Source organism: Amblyomma americanum, chromosome 4, assembly GCF_052857255.1.
Source record: "Amblyomma americanum isolate KBUSLIRL-KWMA chromosome 4, ASM5285725v1, whole genome shotgun sequence".
Classification (NCBI taxonomy): Eukaryota; Metazoa; Arthropoda; class Arachnida; order Ixodida; family Ixodidae; genus Amblyomma; species Amblyomma americanum.
This window is the reverse complement of record NC_135500.1, coordinates 149,062,081-149,082,263: the sequence shown is the minus strand read 5'-3', so window position 1 is coordinate 149,082,263 and position 20,183 is coordinate 149,062,081.

The window sequence follows — 20,183 nt, the reverse complement described above, 5'->3', positions numbered from 1 at the left end:
CGCCGAAGTGTCGAGGGCTCTGGAATAACTTTATCCAATCGCGGTAATTTAGTGTGCGCTTAGATAGCACAGCCCATTGGCGGTCTCGAATTCCGCGGTGGAAGAAACAAATTCGGCTGCGGTGCCTAGGATTCGATGTAGCAAAATTAGGCTCAATAGCCGGATTCTAAAAATATTGAGCCACTGAGTGGGGAAGAAAAAAGAGGTGTGAGGATCACCGAGTAGACATCTCATCATTTGCATCAAGATCACAACAGCTTGTGTTCTGAGAGCAATGTCCGCGCTAACAATTACAGTCGGCAGTTAAGGAAAGTACGTGCGAGTAATTCTGAACCGTGTAAATTCTATTCCAATTCCATTTTAATTATATTCTAATTTTCTTCAAATTCTATTCCAACTCTATTCTAATTTAATTCTATCCGTTTGTATTTGGTGTAGTATTATGTTCTAGTGCTGACTATTACTGGTTAAAATTTTGTATTTTTCCCACTCAAAGACGTCATACCGTTTAAAGTAAGCGCGATTTTTGTAACTTGCCACTTTTTGGGCGATGCCGGATTTTCGCGTCGATGAGCCTCCTAAGGGACAGCCAGTACTACAGGAATTAATTATCGCTTCGACAGTGCGAAGACATTTGCGTGGAAGTGTTAAAGCTGTCTGTGTGTATTTCTTCTTCAGCAGTTACTATTATTGTGTCCTGTTCTCGGTTACAGTTCTCTTGTTAACGTCTCATTTCACGCTTATAGTTATGGGTTAGACTTTTCGGTCTTTATTGTTTCAAAATCGTCGGATTTTTTTATTTTTATTTCATAACTCAGGCGAGTATTATTCTTAACGAATTAAATACTGACTTTTTTCGATGATTTAGTGCAGGTATCCTGTGTGGTCAAGAGTCAACTGAAGCCTATCTTAGAGTTTTTGTGATCATGAACAATTTATTTACCAGTAATTAGTGAACAGATGTTGGTACTTGGAGCTCTTCTTGTGCGTGGTCCGCCTCTTGATGGCAGCGATGGAACAGCGGCCCAATTGTCCCGGCCACCAGAACATACTTTTTCGCGTCGCCCGTTTAGGTTTTCGGGTCAGTGTCCTGCATGCAGTTGGTTAACCTTCTTAACCGACTAACTTAGCAGGTGATGAAATTGAACAGACTGTGCTTAGCTCACAGGCGGCGAGTAGGTAGTGCTTCCCTGCCTGCAGGGGTAAGCTAGCGAAAAAATATCTGAAATCGCATAACTGCACTGCTTGTCCACCAGCACAACCATCGCGTCGTGCCCCTGGTTTCCTGCTTGCTAACTTTCAGCTTTGTCTGAGAGTAACTCGAATTCAACAGCCATCTATCTATGTCTTGCGTGCCAAAAATACTGATCTTTTACTGTTAAAACTGAATTAAAAAAAAACTGAATTCGGCGTACTTTTATCGTTTTTTTCGGCTTAAACCGGAATGTCTAACCCCTACTTAGAGTACACCTCCTGCTTTATCAGTGTGGAGACCATTTGCTGCTGAAGCACCGTTTCTCGCCCTCGTCGCTGTCATGGCGGTGGCTTGCAGGCCCGCCAACGGGATTAATCGAACACCGCTTCGACACTGCGCGCTACGTCGAGGCTTTCATAACCATCCTACAGTCATAGAGCCCTTGCTTCCAGGATGGGCGTCGCGGGTGATCGACGGGACCCGTTTTGTGCTGAGACGGGCTCTTCCGGGCAGGCCCAAGGGCAATTTACCCGCATGTGATCCGTCAGTGCTGGTCGAGGTTAAGGCGAGACGGGAGGATAGAGTGACACCTGCATTCGTCAGCGCTGCCTCGCCTCCGACGACAAATTACGCGCCTTGGCGAACGACATCTCATCTCTCGCGCGCGGATGACGTGACAACAAGCGCCAAGGTGGAGGGGCAATGCGGCTAGCATGTTCCTCTTCCATTCTTTGCCCATGCCCCGCGCAGGCTTTGTCACCACTTCTTCCGTCGTCAAGAACTCCTCTCCATGTAGGATCGCAATACTAGTACTAGGTGACAGGCATGCGGATTCTAGATTTTAATAACCGAACGACACTCGAATACCAATGATAAAAGGCAAAGGTCAGTGAAAGCGTTTTCAAGGAGGTAATTCCAGTGGAGATAGGTGTCCTTGTTGTATTCCGTTTCATACATCAGGTGCAATGCTGTGAAAGGTATGGAAGTAGTCCGCGAGAAAAAATAAAGGAATAGGTGTTACTCCGCCCTTATTCTCTGGCCGAGTGATCTACGGCACGATAAAACAACCGCGCGTCGTCGGCAATAAAAACGTATTTACGGAAGCTTACGACGAATTTATCATTCAGTAAGTCTGCACACAAAGCATTTATTGCTTTTCACTCACCATAAGGAACGGATTTCTTTTTGATTGTGGATGTGGACGGTGCAAACAAGCGCGCTAGCTTTGACAGCGTTGCACCTGATGTCTGAAACGAAATATAGCTGCAGTCTTTTTGGGGCCAACTAACTTTACTGCCCATAAGCATAAAGAAGGACGACAACTTATTTACAAGTTCCACTCTGCACAGAATTGCTGTCTGAGAAAAGGTGGGGCGTCACAGTTGCCGGTGTGTTGCGCGCGCATCCAGAGTGTTGGCTGATTGGTATATGCCCGGATGAGAATGGAACTTATTGGAAAAAACAAAAAGCATGCGCAAGGCAGTCAGAACGAGAGCAGCTAATGCAAGTGCGATATACTATTTTCTGGGAATGGGGCATTAAAACAATTACGAGAGCAGACTTTCGCGGGCAAATGTCAGAAACGGAAGCTTGATAGAACTGAACAGAGAAAGTTAATGCAAATGCGGAAACAGTGTCATTTATTCCACTTAAAACCCACTCTGGTGCCCCTTCTGTATCTGCAATCACTAAAACCGCGTACTCGTAGGCTTCTAGGTGCTTTCAACGTCGACACTATTTCAGTAACGGACGCCTGGACTTCGTTTTTAGATGTTTGCATTGAGAAAACAGTTGCATAAACATGCGCCCAACGTGTTCTAAGCAAAATAGAGACACAGAATAACTGCCGAGTACTTATGTAGATGTTTAGGCCGATTAGAATAATAGCAGTATACCAGTTTCGTCTTTAAATACCTAGGAACATGAGATAGGAACGCCATACTTGTTGGAGGTCATTAAATATTCTACGATGCCCTGTGATCACTACCCCTTTGCCCTCTTAAAAAAATGCAAGCATAAAACTGCCCAATGTTACTCATATTCTTGCATTGCGACCATGAGGTAAACATGAGTGTAATTGATTTTCGCATGACTTTTTTGCATGTCATGTAGAACCTAGAAAGAGGTTGTTAAAAAGTATCATAAAATTGCGAAATATCAGCACATACCTCTTTTCAGACAACATGAGTGCCCCACGTAAACCAAATAAAGCTAAGTGAGTATGAGACCACTTGATTAAATTTGCCGAAATTCGATTGTTGCTTTGATTCCAAATGAGGAGCAGAGGTTAAATGCATCGAAAATATTTGTTTGAAAACGCCGCTCTGCAACCATTTGTATTTTTTCGTCCCGAAAGGGCGATGGTCTTGATATGTGGCATCGATAGGGTTTTGTTATTTATGAGCAGATGCAGAGCACGAAGTGTTAAAACTGGAAGAAATGGAAAGTAATGGAAGACATTCGCAACAAATTTGCTACGAGCAGTCTAGGTTCCAGCGGGAAAAAGAAAATGAATTCGATAAATCAATAACAACAAACAGTAAAAAGAAAATGAACGCGGCATAAACGAAGAAGAAACAATAGAGAAATAGCCTGATATATACGATAAGTCCTAGCGAAAAAATATTGCCGTGAAGGAGAAAGCACTGCAGTTTAGTGGTGCTATAAAACGCAACGACAATTTTTTACGCAGGAATGCATTAACCCTCTGCATTTTCACCTCTGTTTGTCCGTGATCCCGTCCAAATCAGCATAAAACTTCTGAAAACAGAATACACCGGAAAGAACTATGGGCTCAAGAGGGATTCGAGTACACACCTAAGTATGGTGATAATTGTATTAGCACAGCTTTGAATTATTTATGTTTTAAGGAATTTGCCTTTTCAAGCAGATACGTATGTCCTTATTTTTTATTTGAGAAGTGTGCCATGAGGCATAAGTTGAGAAGAAAGGGAATGTAATACAGGTGAAAGAAAGCTAATAGAAGGAGTGAAGTCCAGTTTCGCTGAGGTAGTCGCCGAGGTTGCCGGTGAATTGATCGTTCACAGTCCACTTCACATAGTCACGTTCGCGGTTCCACCGCAGGCCCACCTCCCTGAGGAACCGTTATCTAACAGGAGCCGTTGCTGGGCACGTACTAAAGAAGTGCCGCACATCACTCTGTGACTTCCTTTCTTCTTCTGTGACACGGCTTTCACATCAACTAAATATTACTTTTGTGACTGCTTTGTTGCAACTCCTTGTACCAAGATGACTGCTGGCTGCGCTGAAAATATTCTTTAGTATCTAGCGTGAATCGTTCCTTTTACCTTTTATCTCTTTTACACTGCTTTTTTTATGGTTAAGTTTTAATTCAGGTTCCTGACTGCTTTTATTAGTTGTCACCTGCTTACAGCGCCTGTACTGTGAATTTATGTAAAACATTTGTTACGAGTTCTGTTTTTTCTTCGAGATTAATAGGTCATCCGTTTCCTTGGCTTCGCAAAAACATTGGCAGCGGTGTTGTTTATTTGAACTTTACATGCGCAAATCGTCTGGCCGTGTTTTTGTTTTTATTACATCAACCTATATTCTTGTTTTTCCCATTGCCTTATTCGGAAATTCTGAGCTCTCTCGCTAGTATTGATAATGGCTGCTCGCTGAGAAATGAAACAGTTGGAAGTTCCGCATTGTACGTACAGGTCGTATGTGTTTCTTGTTTGTCTGCATTTTTTTCCCCCAAGTGTGTAATTTCAAAAGGAAGCGAGTTGACCGGTCAGGTACAGGAGGCACTGGTTGCCGCCCTCACTGCATGCATGGCCAAAGTTTGGCGTACTCAGGTCGGCTTTGTTAGAGCTTGTTGGGGCGCAAGTGGTGATTCGGAAAAGCATTTGGCTACCATGCATCACGCTGTTTTTATTGCAGGAGTGCACATAACAGCTACATTTTTACCTGTTCTTGTGCGCAATATTTTGCCCGAATGTGCGTCCGGCCGCGCCATGAGAAAACACGACGAAATAAAAAATACACAGTTGGAGTAGAATTCGCAATTCCCCCCCCCCCCTCTTTTTTTTTGAAGCAAGCACTTACTTTAAAAAAAAGCTATAGTGCTGGTAAGGCCCTGGAGGCGATTAATTAGGCGTTCGCCGGCACTCCTTGCACTGGCCAAAGTTAGGCGTGCTCAGCTTTGTTTTTTCAGAGCTTTGTGAGTTTTTCTTGTAGCTTAGGGGACGTTCCGGTATGGCGATTGGTTACCGGGCATCAAGGTCTACTCAATGCAGGAATTCATTAAAGAGAGGTTTGACCTTGAGCACAACCGATCATCCACCTGTTTTCCATTGCCTACAAAATTTCCCCTGGCCTGGCGCTCTCTTCCTCTGGGATTAAATGCTTAGAAAAAAGCCTCTGGCATACGCCCCTTCGGCGAGTCGTTGATGCGTCGAAGTGAAAAATCTGCCCGAACAGTATGTTCCTAAAAAATGTTTTCCCATTTAGTCAAAGCTATCTGTAAGAACTTTTTTTAGTGCTCTTTAGAACCAACTGGTATAATATAATAATATTGTATTCTGGACGGTAAGGCTACAGATGAACTGGCCCTTTACCATTCTTCTTGGTCTTCTTGCTGTTCTTATTCTTGATATATTTCCTTGCCTTTACGCAAGTAAGAAACAACTCTACTAAATGTAGTTTATAGTTACATAGCGCGATGAGAAGAAAAAACAAGCATGAGATTTCAATCTCACACACTGAATCAACGTTTCAATGCCCATATATTAAATGTTGATCCACCTAGGACGATTGAGGAGAGGCAGGTCTATAAGCGGTATAATGAGTTTTCATGACAGCAAGAAACCGACAGTGGGCAACAAAGGAGCCATCAGAGCAAATGCATTATCTGGTGTACCATGAAACGGGGTTTGCAGAATCGGATGATGCTGATGATGTAGATATGAATTTCACTTCCGTAAGGACAGCCTTTGACTAAACAGGGCCTCGGCACAAAGCAGACCTCCGAGCAGTATGTGTTGTAGAAGACATAATTCCGAGCAGGCTGCTTGCAAATGAGTACATGGTAAATGAGTAAAGCCTGTATCCGCTACAACACATGGGGGTGCCTGGCGGCTTTGGGTTTTGAACCCCACATCGCCGGAATGATTTGTGGCGTTTGCTATGAGCTTATTTTATTGCGCTAAAGAGCTGCAAGACACAAGAACAATTTCAAGACGTTACAAGCTGAAAGGAAACTGGTAGTTAGAATTAAAAAATTCCCTGACTTATCCACCCATCTTCAGCTAACCTACAAGTAGAAATCTGTCGTGCCTAAACCATGGTTTCAACGAAGGCTTGTCAATAAGCAACCATTCACAATATTTCTGTCTAATTCAGAAAAGAAGTGTGTACTGAACAAAAAGTTAAGCTAAATATGGTGCACACGACCATTTATGGTCCGCACAAAACCATACTGCAGGCGGCGTTTATACAAGACTGGCGTTGTTGTGTGCGCACTGTCAACAGTAGGACAGCTTGAAAGCATGTGAAGAATTTCGCATGGAACAGCAAAAGCTTTAGGAATGAAATGGGGCCTTTTCTTTCTTGTTGAGATTGAAATTCGTAGTCATGCTGACTTTTTTATACGTGGATCACGTTGATGTCAGCCTTGCTATGAATACTTAGATCATTCACAGCATTGCAAAGAACATATCTCAGATGCTGAACGTTTACCAGCGAATGTCATTTGTTATCTTCATTTGCCTTTTGTTCTATCATCGAACTGCTATGTTGCATAGCTTTCAGTGCGTGCTTTTCGACTACTAGGCTGTGAGTTAATACATTAGCCCCGACGCAGTTTAATTAGATGTGCATTGGGCTTGACTAACACACTGGTTCCTTAAAAAAAGAAAGAAACAGTACAGCGGCTGACAGATTTAGCGTAATGAAGAACTCCGTAGGCCAGCTTTGGCATTCAACTCCTCCTTCAAGCCATTTAAATAATTAGGAAGTGCACTTTGTTAGCTTTTCGGCCTTTACGTAGCGATTAGCAGTTTTTGGTTAGAGAAGTATGCGAGTAGCACGGCTTGTTTCTAATCTGTTATGCATTCTTGCCTTCTGTCCATGTGTGCCTTGCCCTGGATAGCTAAGAGCCAGATTTTATTAGCTCAACGTTAAGGTAAACACAAAATGACTTAATGTTGCGAGTGGCGGCACTGCATCATATTGTATTAAAAAGAAAAACTTGGGGCCTTATTAAACACATTCTTAAAGAAAATGCGGCGGTGGCATTTGCAAGTTGGTCCACTAATCAATATTCCAAAGAACACTCCCCCCTCCCCCCTTTCTCTCAAATTTTGAAAGTAGGCCTGCCGTCCAGAATTATAGATTAAGGTGGATTTGCACAGTGAATTATGGTGAATAGGGGGAGATTAGTGGGTTACTTAATCTGGATGAGTTAATATTAGTGCGCTGTTTAAGGTAGAAAAGAGGGTAGGGCTAGTATAATTCCAAGTGATAATCCAGTGGGAGGTACTGTACTATTCTAGTCCTCAGATTTTTAAATTGGCCACCACCATCTCGGCCAATCTAGGATTTTCTTTAGAGAGACACCAGATGGTTTTTGCAAGTCGAGAACCTAACTACTGTCACATCAAAAAAGACATCCATACGCTATGCTCAATCATAGAAAACGTAATATAATACGAGATAAACCGTCTACAACTCTCTCGCGCCTGACAGCCGCTCTCGTTCTAAAAAACAGCGTACTTCTATTCACAAGGAAAGCAATAGCAAACTCGATAAAACGAATAGTTTCGAATTCACCGCCATGAAAGCTAAAAACCCAGTATGAACCTGTACTGTATGTGCTCTGGTTTCTTTTATTGCAGAATGGCACGCACGTTGCGGCCTACGGCTGCCGAAACCCAAATCCTCGAGCGCTTAGCATGCGAGACGCATTGCCGAGACGTCACGGAACTCAATCCACACGAGACATGTAGGAGTGATTTCAGGCAATTTCTGCACGAAAAATGAGCTGCCTGCTTTTAAGCTCTTTTATCTGTTCCCAGAATCAGTTGCCTTTGTGGCGCAAAGTTGCGGAAACGAAAGCGAAGAAAGGTCGCGTTCTCGTCTCTGTACATTGTTCCTTCGGACAGTGTCAGCAGCAAGGGAAGCGATGAAGAACTGAAGAGCATGTAAGCGACGGAAGCGGGGCTATGGAGCATAAAAAGAACCAGAAAAAATATGCCGTTCCCCTGAGGACAAAAGGAACCTGAATCCCTGAACAAATCCCAACAGATTTTCAGCTCGGCGTGCATTCCAGGTTCACTTCGTGTTAGTTGGAAACCATACAGTAAAAATAAAAACGGCGGGCAAGAGCACGCTGATGGGGAAAGGTCGGAAAGAAAGAAGTGAAGCAATAGCGCTTCAGCTCAAGCTGCGGGTGTTCGGGGGTAGTGATAAGGCGTTGTTCTCTTTTTCTAGAAAGACAGTGCGCACTCAGGATCCGGTTCGCTCGAGCGACCTTTCGATTCGCCCTGAAGAGTAAAGATTTGTGGCCTGCATTTCATGCTCATCGAATATTGCATCAGCCCTTCGAATAAGAACATGTTTCCTACCGGCCAAGTGGAATCAAGGGCAAACGAAACGTCACGCCGACAACTCTTTTGTTTTGCATGTCAAGTGCGATTTTTTTCACTGTGCTAAAAAGAGGTAGGTAAACTTGTTGAGCATCTACTAGGCCTATGCCACTGAGTAGATGCACAACCATTACGGGTATTTCTTTAGACGAGAAGTGCAGTTACCCGCCGCGGTGGCTCAGTGGTCATGATGTTCAGCTGCTGTCCCGAAAGACGTGGGTTCGGTTCCGGCGACGGCATTCGCATTTCGATAAAAGAGAAGTGCTAGAGACCCATGTACTGCGCGATGTCAGTGCAAGCTGAAAAACCCCAGAGGTCGAAGAAAACTTGGAGCTCTCTACTACGGCGTCCCTCATAGTCTGTGTACCTTTGGAATGTTAAACCCTATGAACCAAACAAAACTATACCTGAGAAGGGCAGAGTCACATGTGTGGACCATTCTCATCCCAAGGCGCAGGTGTTTTCTTTGCTTCTCCAGACGGCAGCAGCTGTTTTACCCTTGACTTTTAAGATAGGTTGTTAATGGAGCCAGTAGCCTCTAGGGTAGTTTTAGTAGTCACTAAAACTACCCTTACCTAACAATCACAGTCGATGCGGTCGGCGCACCGACTGACTGCCGTTGCAAACAGCTCCTGAGAGCACCTTGTTGTGACTATCGTGCAGCAGCTGTTGAAATAACCACTCCGCCCTCTCATGGGTTGCACCATCGCGTTAAGAAGCTAGCTGTTCCAGCTGTCTACATATAACCTTCCACGCCTGTTCTTATCTTTGCTGTCTCGTTTTCGCTTTAGCTTTAGGAGAATTGTTCCTTCTCGACTTCGTTTGGTAGAAAATATAAAGCAGGCGCTTCCTAGTAGCATCTCAAACACGTGAGAAAGAATGAAAGCTGACAGACTGTTATCGACGGGCGCCCACAAAGAAAACAGAACCGCCGGCCATCGAATACTGAAGCGAAAGATTAACAGTGCAGCCGTGATGGAAGAAGCTAACAAATTAAGCTGTCGGCCGACTGCAGATAACAACGATGGCCTTCTTTGCACGGGCAAGCACACAACACCAACTGGTACGGCGAGCGCACCAAGTAAAGCGATCATTTGGATTAATCGCTCCTGGCTGCGGCGATAAAGGCTGTCCTGAAAAAGATGTGCAGCCCTCCCGGCTCTCGCCAAGCAAACAGCGGCTGCCCGGGAGAGAAGCAGTGCGAGGGATGCAACGTGATCTAGCGCAGTGGTTCAGAAGGGACGCATGTTTAAGATCAGGCTTAGAGTCAATGGATAACTTATTCAGTGAGTCTAATCAGGCTGTGGTGACGTCCTCCGAGTGTCTATTTTGGCATCTTACTGTCGTTGGGCATTAATCTGGCTGTCATTCCGCCCACGCAGGCGCAGATACTGCGCAGTTTTCGACGCTTGTGGAATGATGTGGCCGACACTATGTGAATTAGCCACAATGTCCCGCAAAAGATTCTAAAGGTCTGGAGGATGTCCTGCAGTGGGTACGAATTCGATTTTGCATGAGAACCGAAATTTCCGTGCGGTGCAGTGCCCGACCGGGTCCTCCTGTTATTTCCGGCGTGCTTTCTCTTGACAATATGGAGAAAATAAGGTTAAGGAAAGCTTAAACTTGTCACACAGTACACAGGCAGACAAGAAACTGGCCAACTATGACCAAATATAGGCACATATTTCAGAACCGGTTGGCACTTTTCGGCTTATATAAATAACTGAATACACGACTGTAGTGTCTCTTTGTATTTAAATTTTTTTTTACAGCGACCGCTGCTAAGCTCCTGTTCCTAGAATTCACGTCCGTGTAGTTGTAGTAGTAGTCGGCGTAACCGGCGAGTGGTTTCCATGGGAACACCTCGGAGCGTGGTTACCGTTGAAGGAGGAGGATATTACCAGAGCAAAAGAATTAGAAGCCGGAGGGCGATTGCAGCCGGAAGCACTGAGCGATTAGTTACCAAAGAAGCAGGAGAGTATCGCAAATGTCGACGAATCCTAGCAAGGAGGATGGCTACAGCGGAAAGAGGAGGCCACGGAAAGCGCGCGAAAATATGTAATAGAAGAGGGGTTGCCATTAGAACCGCCCGGAGGGTGGTTATTCTGGATTGAGGAGGTTGTGATGAAAGCATAGAAATGCGTTACAGAACCATAATTAGCAAGTGAAATATCCGGAGGGTTGTTAAAATGAAAATTGGGTTGCACGAAGGCAGCTGAGGAAACCCCAGCCGGAGGTTGGTTTCGTAGAAGTAGCAGGGCATGGCGGAAGGGTAGGAATGCGCGTAACCGGAGAGCAGTTACCGCGGGAACCACCAAGAGGATGGTTACCATCGGATGAGGAGCGTGTGGGGACAGCATAAGAAGGCGCAACCGGAGAGTGATTTCCACAGGAGTGACCCGGTCGGTAGCTGTTGTCCAGAGGATAGCATAGAAAGTGCGAGAAATGAGCAACTGGAGGGTCGCTGTCACGGGAACCATCCGAAGAGTTCCTACCTTGGAAGGAAGAGGGAGAGTAAGGTGAGAGCAGAGGAATGTATCACGGTCGATCACCGGCGATTACTGCGAAACGTGCCACCCGAGGAGACGAGGAGCGCCGGTGATGCATTGCGCCTAATGCGGCGGTGTGAAGAATGCTAGTCGAAGAACGACTATGTGCGGAAAACTGAAAGGAGCGTGCAGATACTATAAGCGTGCAGATATCAAGATCGCCTTACACAGTGCTAACAGTTCACAAAAACAGGTTGGCAGGATCCGCGGCCCCTAATAACTGGCAGAGGCTGACAGAGGAAGAATACTAGGGCATAGTAATTCACGCACACTGCACATGCTTTTGCAGTGCGGAGGAAAACCTCAAAAGAGGGAAATTGTGCGCATAGGCATATATTATACAGGAAAAAATAAGGACAATTTAGGGTCGAGAACTCGGCGGACAAAGCTGTCCTGTCTACAAGATTGAGCGTGCATTTATGTGTGCGCTGCGATGACGACAAGAACGGTCCATGTGTGCGCAGCATGCCTCCAAGGCGCGTACTGAGTAAAGATCACGAACGTCTGCCTAAGCGAAGACGATGCGGCGGAGCGTGCGCCGCGGTTTGCAGGCAGAGTCATGGACAAACAGTTTACGGGATTCGAAGTTCCCGAAAACACTCAGTTCTGCTCATTCTGTTTATTTTGTTCGTTAAGCTAAAAGGCAGAAACGTTAGGGGAGATGCATACTGGCATGCTGGAATGAATACTAGCTTATCGGCTGGCGAGGGAGCGAAGCAAAATCGTTTTTGTTGTGCGTTAGTTCTAAGCCTCCCGCTAGCGGAAAAGCAGTCTTGTCTGGGAATGAAGCTTCGGAACGCAGATAAACTACAATAAGCAAACTACGTCCAAAGTAAGTTTCGAACACTGTGCGGCGCGAACAGATCCGCTTGTTGGCCACTGCATTAGACGACTACTCCAGCGCCGCGATGCGACTCGGACGCCCTACCATACTTCACTTTCGCCGTGGCCGAGCATCCCGCGTGCTAAACTGGAACCTTCTCGCACTGTTCTTTGTACATAGTTGTCCTCATCAACTTCCATGCGTGCGCAGTGGATCTAGAAACAGAAACTGAAGTGAAAAAGGAAGTGCCTGTGCACTGAATTTGCATTTGGACCGAGTGACTCGCTACCGAAAAAGCCTTCTTGTCTGGGGGTCAGTAAGCGGAAAAGCCTCCTGCCACAGCTAATAGGGGGCGAAATGGAGAGGGAAGTCTTCCCTTTCGTCTTGTAGAAGAAAGGTTGGATAGACAAATGACTCATACGCAACAAAAAAAAACGGATATAAAAAACTTGAATATAACGAAAGTTTTTTATGTGTTCCTCATTACTACTTAAGAGGAGCCGTAAAGGCACGTTTGCATTTTCGCCGCATCAATAAAATTGGTTGCCCTAAATTTAACGCCCAATTCAACACCGGCAGAAAAATCACCAAGAATAAATAATATATGCACGAAGCCAAGCACCGTGAGGGATGCGCAATCGCAGAATGACTATATATGCAGTTCAACTGCGCCTAGTCGCTAGCAATGCGGCGCAAAAGGCCATTGGTGAATCGCACCGTGTTAAACGGGCCGCGCAATTGGACGAAGTGTGGCAACAAGTATGACTAACTTGACGGAAAGTGGAGCACAATTAGCTTGTTGGCGACCCACTGGTGATGTAGACATGATGGCGGATGGCAGTGCATACAGGCTTCTGGAGTACACGTGCAGAAAAAATTGTTGGGTATCTATTGATACTGGCTAACTTAACTTCTCGCCGCTTTCGCATTATTGATGAAGCTGGCCTTTATTTACCTTGGCAATAATCTGTCGGGGTCTGAAGTGTGACTTCAACATGCCTTGTTAATCTGGCTACCCAGAACTGAGATGCTACTTCAGTTTGCTCTCTGTATCATTTAGAAAGGTGTCTCAGGAAGCTGTTGGAAAATAGCAGGTTCATGTCGATATTTTCTTCCAGCTCCACTGTTTATTCTGGCGAGGCTTCTTTACGAAATGGCAAATATCGTTATATTATGGTTTATGGTTTATGGGTGCTTAATGTCCTAAAGCGACTCAGGCTATGAGGGACGTCGTAGTGAAGAGCTCCGGAAATTTCGACCACCTGGGGTGCTGTAACATGCAATAACATCGCACAGTGCACGGGCCTCTGGAAATTCTCCTCCATCGAAAATCGACCACCGCGGCCGGTATCGAGCTCACGCGATGCTAATATTGATATTATTATGAGTTGTGTTAATTTATTATTATATTAATAGTAGTAGCTGTACTAGTAGTAGTAGTAGTAGTAGTAGTAGTAGTAGCAGAAGTAGCTGTAGTCGTCGTTGTAGCAGCAGCAGCGGCAGTAGTAGTAGTAGTTGTAGTAGCTGTAGCAGTAGCAGTAGCAGTAGTATTAGCAGTATTAGTAGTACTAATAGTACTAGTAGTAATAGTAGTACTAGTAGTGGTAGTAGTAGTAGAAGTTGTAGTAGTAGTAGTAGCAGCTGTAGTTGTCGTCGTTGCAGCAGCAGCAGCAGCAGCAGCAGTAGTAGTAGTATTAGTAGTAGTACTAGTAGTAGTAGTATTAGTAGTAGTAGTAGTAGTAGTAGTAGTAGTAGTAGTAGTAGTAGCAGCAGCAGCTGTAGTTGTCGTTGTAGCAGCAGCAGCAGCAGCAGCAGCAGTAGTAGTAGTAGTAGTAGTAGTGTAGTAGTAGTAGTAGTAGTAGTAGTAGTAGTAGTAGTAGTAGCAGCAGCAGCTGTAGTTGTCGTCGTTGTAGCAGCAGCAGCAGCAGCAGCAGCAGCAGCAGTAGTAGTAGTAGTAGTGTAGTAGAAGTAGTAGTAGTAGTATTAGTAGTAGTAGTTGTAGCAGTAGTAGTAGTAGTAGTAGTAGTAGTAGTAGTAGTAGTAGTAGTAGTAGTAGTAGTAGTAGTAGTAGTAGTAGTAGTAGTGAGTGCATAGCAAAAATGCAGCGCTGGCACACATTGAGCATGTCATTTCAGCTTTGGCCACTAAAGCAAGTTCCGTGTCCTCCGCAGGAATCACGGGGCTTTTGCGGCCGCATTTGAGCCCCCTGAACGGTATAAGGCCGTTGCCGGTCGTTTGTTTACCCTTGTGTCACGCATTCGCTGCCGTATATATAAACGAAGAGGCCGTTCGTACACAGCGGAAGCACCATAAACGCGATCTTCCGCAAGCGAATGTGCAGGCGATTGCGCGGCTGAGCCGTGCTAACATTTATTCGCTCACCTTTTCTATCGTTCTGTATAGCCCTTCTATTCTGCTCGGAGCCCCCCTTGTTCGCTGTTTCTGCTTCGCCTCCCCACGACGGTCATTAAACGAGGAAGGATAACAACGGCGCTTGTGGGTGCCATGTTTCATTGCTGTTTCTAATGGGCCCGGAGAAAAAGCGTTTCCTTCCTAATCGCGCGGGAACCATCTGCTTGGACGACCAATAGCAACAGCATTGCTGGCGGTCTAGATACCTTGCACCTTACGCCTTGCGCCATCTTAGTCTGGTCGGTGGAAGGGCGTGTTAACAGTTGCCATAAAAGGCCCTGCACTGTACGAGTGGGAAATCTCAGCGTAAACGCCCGGAACTGGTTGGCTAAGAAAAGCAAAACAAAAAAGAAAAATTCAGGCTTTGAAGGTCATCTGCGTGTCAAGAGGTTCGAAGGATCGCTAAATGCAGGTCATTAGTTTTCATGATTTTACCCAATGCGATTCTTTAATGATCCCGTACATCAGAAATTAATCCATAATTCGTTATGTTTAGTTTTGAAAGTTTGCCGTACGGCTACATTCGGAGGTTATTTGCTGGATTTGGATCTGCAATGAAGGACGTTAACGTATTCCTTGAACACTGAATGGCTCTCTTAGCTTTAGGCAGCACAGGGTATTTCCAGTTCGTCAGTTTGGTGAAGTTCAGTTCAACCGCAGAAGGATGGAGCGTAAACACGTTGCTTTAGAGAAGCTTATATTCGGACGTGAGTATACGCTCTCGCTTCGACAAGCATTGCCGTTTCTTGGCGAAATTTGATAAACGACATTTATACTCCCAAAAAACTTCATACGTTAGGACTTCTTTGAGCCGGTATTTTCGGGCGATTACGAGGTGTATATATTATTTTTCTGTTACTTGGCAATGAGAGCAGTGACCGTTTCTAAGTGCCTCCTGGGAACATTGGCTGTCCCTCCCCTTCCCGGTCACCAGGTTCTGCTGGTTCGCAATGAGCGCGAAACTTTGCCAGCGCTGGGTTTAGTTCTAAGATGCTGATGATGATACCCTCAGGCTGAATAGCACATACTTTTTTTTGAAGCGACGTTTATTGCCTCAGGGCATAAAAACTATGAAATGAGAGATGAGTAAGATGCTTAAATAAATAAAAAAGGTTGGCTGATCTGATGAAATCAAGAAGTGAACGATGATATGGACCCTGAGTCCAGGCAATGTAGGAATCCGGATTGTCCGGTGAGACACCCACTGCCGCCAGGTGCCGAATTCTCGTCGGCTTCAGCGCCGGGCAGTCCCACAACAGGCGGTGGATATCCGCCTCACAGTCTCTGTTCTTGCAGACTGGACACCCGGGGCGGGGATATAAATCTTTGAAATGCGGCCACTTGCGTGTCACAGCTGGAGTTGGAAGAGAAGGAGGACGGAGCTGTGCTGACATTTATCACTTAATGTCAGCAAATGCGGCGTGCTGGTATTTCCACCCGACGCTCCTATGTACATCTCGCTAGCCTACCGCTCCACTCCAATTCCGCAGGTGGAGTCGGTTAAATACCTAGGTGTTACTTATGACCAAAATTTGGACTGGCGACACCATATTAAGAATAATGTTATTAAAGGGGAACGTGCACTGGGCCGTTTGACCCGAGTTGGCAATAAAAAGTTTGGCATGCGTCGTGACACGCTACTGTTGCTCTATAAGGCTTATATGAGACCGATTCTGGAATTTGGTTGCCCCTTGTTCTCTGGTAGCGCGAACTACAAGCTGCAGCCATTAGCCTTACTGGAAAGACGTGCCCTACGGCTATGCCTCGGGCTCCCAAAATCAGCGTCCAACGCTGTCCTTTATCTGGAAGCGCGTATCCCCAACCTCTATTCCCGCTTCCAACTTCTAACAGTGCGTACTTTCCTCAAGTCTTTTGACCCGGCCCCAGGCGTTAGTGTTCCAATTTTTGTATCCCAACCACACCTTTTTTTGACTAATCACTGGCCACGTTATCAGCTTCCGCAAGTTAGGTTCACGCAGAATCTGTTAGCTCCGCTTCAGGTTGATCTGATCTCCTTGCAACGAGTTGCTGACACGCAGGCTGATCCCGTCTTCTATTACGACTTTATTTTCCCGTCCCATGCGAAGCATATGCCCGCACATACCCTAAATGGTCTTCTTTCTGAACACCTACAGAATTTTCCACATCATACGGTTCTCTCCACTGATGCCTCCGGCAGCTGTGAGAAGGCGGCGATTGGCATATATTCGCAGGATCTAGATTGGAGCTACTCCGTTCGTATCCCTGATTATACTCCTATATTCTTCGCAGAGTTTTTGGCCATTGGTTTGGCTCTTCTCAAAATTCCCAGACATGTCGCACGGGTTCTTATTCTCACAGACTGCCTTTCAGTTATTGTCTCTCTCCAAAATTCGGAAAAATCTTTCTTGACTCGTTCACTTAGGTTTTTTGTTCCGAGCACAGTGCGCGAGATCCGTTTGGTCTGGGTACCTGGGCATTCAGGCGTCTATTTTAACGAGGTGGCTGATTTATTGGCAAGGTCAGCTCTCAGCGCACCTGTAATATATCCCGTCCCTCACCTCATTCTGTTAGCAGCTTCACGTTTCCAGCGGTTCCAACATATTTCAGCCACTTTGAGTGATCCGTTGCTGAATACCGTGGACTTTCAACACCTAAAGTACCCATGGAATATCCGGTGGTGTAAGTCAAGGCTTTGTGAAGTGTCCATGACGCTCCTGCGATGTAGAATCCCTCACTTAAACTTGTACTTATGCAGGTGCGGGTTCGCTGCGACAAACCTTTGTGTATCATGTGGGCAAGTTGAATCAATCGATCATTTTCTCCTCTCTTGCCGGCGGTTCGCGGTTCAGAGAAAGCAATATCTGGAGGTTCCACTTTCGAGACTTGGACTGCCTCTGTCTCTTACAGTTCTTCTATCGTTCGGTGCGAGTGCCAAGGGATTCCCGTTAAGCAGTGTATGCGGCTACCTTCACGATTACATAAGTGCAACTAATCGATTATCCTGTTAGCTATACACAAAATTCTTTCGCATGTCCAAAAAGGCTAGATTGATTCTATTCCGGATGACTCATACCTCTTGAATTCATTTTATTTTTCCCAATTTTTTTTTTTTATCTTGATTCAGTCTTCTGACGTTTCCTTCCCCGCGCAAATGCTTCATTGGCATTCTACCCTATACCTTGGCCAATCCCCCCACGTGGGTATGTGCCATATTACTTGAGGAGAAGAAGAAGAAGAAGAAGAAGCTGCCTGTTCGATCGTGTCGCTTCATTGGCATTCTACCCTATACCTTGGCCAATCCCCCCCACGTGGGTATGTGCCATATTACTTGAGGAGAAGAAGAAGAAGAAGAAGAAGAAGAAGAAGCGCAAATGCTTCATTGGCATTCTACTCTATACCTTGGCCAATCCCCCCACGTGGGTATGTGCCATATTACTTGAGGAGAAGAAGAAGAAGAAGAAGTGTCTCGCATGGGCTCCCGCCTCGAAGCCACTTTTCGGCAGAAAGAGTCAGCCTTCGGGCTCGAATATTTTGGACGACATCCGGGCCATTGTCCAGTGCCTGCTGCAGCCGGATTTTGCCAATCTACGGACACCTAGGCATATTGCCGGCTGACTGCCGGCCTAGCCATCGAGCTCGACCTAGCTCGTCACCTCTCCGCCGGGAACTGAGCGCCCAGGGACCCGCACAGATGGAGTACGCCGGGGAAGGCGAGAAAATATCACCGTCGGAGCTCGAGGCCGGAAAATGGGAAACCATTCTTCGTTACCGCGACCGACAACGAGGCCTGAAGAATAAAGGGCCCGCATCAACCGACGACGAGCCTGCGCAGGGGCACGGCCAAGGCAAGTCTAATTCCAATTTTCCATCGCGAAAGAACGGGAAGAAGCTACTCGCACTCAGCAAGAAAGCCTTTCTCCCGCGCTTACCGACCGACAACTACAAAATCGTCTGCCGACCACAAGGTTGGAATCTGAGGGACTTTGCGCCCGGACTACTACTCTTCTGTGCCTGCGAGGTGGCCAGGCTGCCGTATGATACGGTGAAGAATGAAGACATTATCAGAGTCAATACGGCCAACAACACCTTTACGCTATGCACGCCCGATCGTCAACGGGCGACTGCATACGCCAATATTGAAAAACTGAACCTCCAAGGTCAAACCTACAACCTAACGTCGTGCGTGGCGGCGCCCGAAGACTCGGTAAAAGGGGTCATTTACAACGCCTACGCGGGAGACTCGCCCGAAGCGGTTCGACAAGCCTTCGGAAAACGAAACGAAGGAATAGAAGTTGTGGATGCCCGAAGGATCGGGAGATCCAGAACAACACAAATCACCTTTTTTGGAAAGAAGCTACCCAGCCAAGTAATCTATCAGTGCGGCGTCTTTCGGGTCCACCCCTTCAGGGAGCAACATGAGGTATGCTACAACTGCAGGAGAGTAGGACACCGGGCCGATGTCTGCTACAAACCTACAACGAACCTTTGCCGCCGCTGCGGAGAAAATCACTCGCCTCCACCTGAGGGAGAACAGCCAACCTGCCAACCCGTATGCATCGTCTGCAACGGGGGCCACAACACAGGCAGCCGGAACTGCAAATTCCGGCTGATCAACAAGAACAAACAAGGAACGCCCCATGGCAACCAGACACCCAAGCAAGGGGACAACGACTCATCACTACACGGACACCAGTCTAGGCCCAGGAAGAAGGAACACGGTGCTACCGGAAAAGGAGGAAGCCACAGCCGGAACGACTCCAGCTCCTTCCCGCCCCTGGGGAACCCTGCAGGGAACGAGAAGAGAAGCTCAAGCCGCGGACGCAGCGATAGCCGCTCCAATAAAAAGGTGAGCTGGCCAGCAGAGGCCTCCCAATCTATTGACGCTCGAGAGAAGGAGTTTCAGATCCAACTACAATCCCGAGACAGAGAAATTGCCAGCCTTAAAAAAGAGTTGGCTGACATTAAACGCCTGTTACAAGCGCATCAGGTACAGAATGCCACTGCGGCTAGAATGCCACCCACCTCGTCCCAGGATTCGACCAATAATGCGATGGAAACAGACGCTATTTGCCACACTCCCTCCAACGCGTCCCAGTCTTCAGCCCATAACGCGACGGACACAGACGCCAAAATAGCAACTAAAAGACCGCATCCTACAAAAGAAGGCGAGGAATCCAAAAGAAAGGCCGAGGCTTCGGAAGCCGACACCCCGCAGCCGTCGAAAGCGCCTACCAAACTCAGGGCAGACGTCAATACTCTGTCAGAGAGAACTAGCGCTATATCAACAGAACAAGCAACCTTCCAAGGCCTCGTTACTACCAAATTTGCAGAGATAGATATTCGCTTTGCAACACTAGAGGGACAGGTATCCCAAATAGCCACCTGCATGCAGCAAATAATGGATAGGCTTACAACTATCGAGGCCCGCCTACCCCCCACCTTGGATCTGTCCACGACGCCACAACCATCTATAACCCAACATGGCACCACGCCAAAAATCTGAAATTTGGCAATGGAACTGCAGAGGCTTCCGCCGCAAGCGGGCCCACTTGCAGCTCCACATCCAAAAAGCACCGTCTGTTCCAACCCCAGACGTGATTGCATTGCAAGAAGCT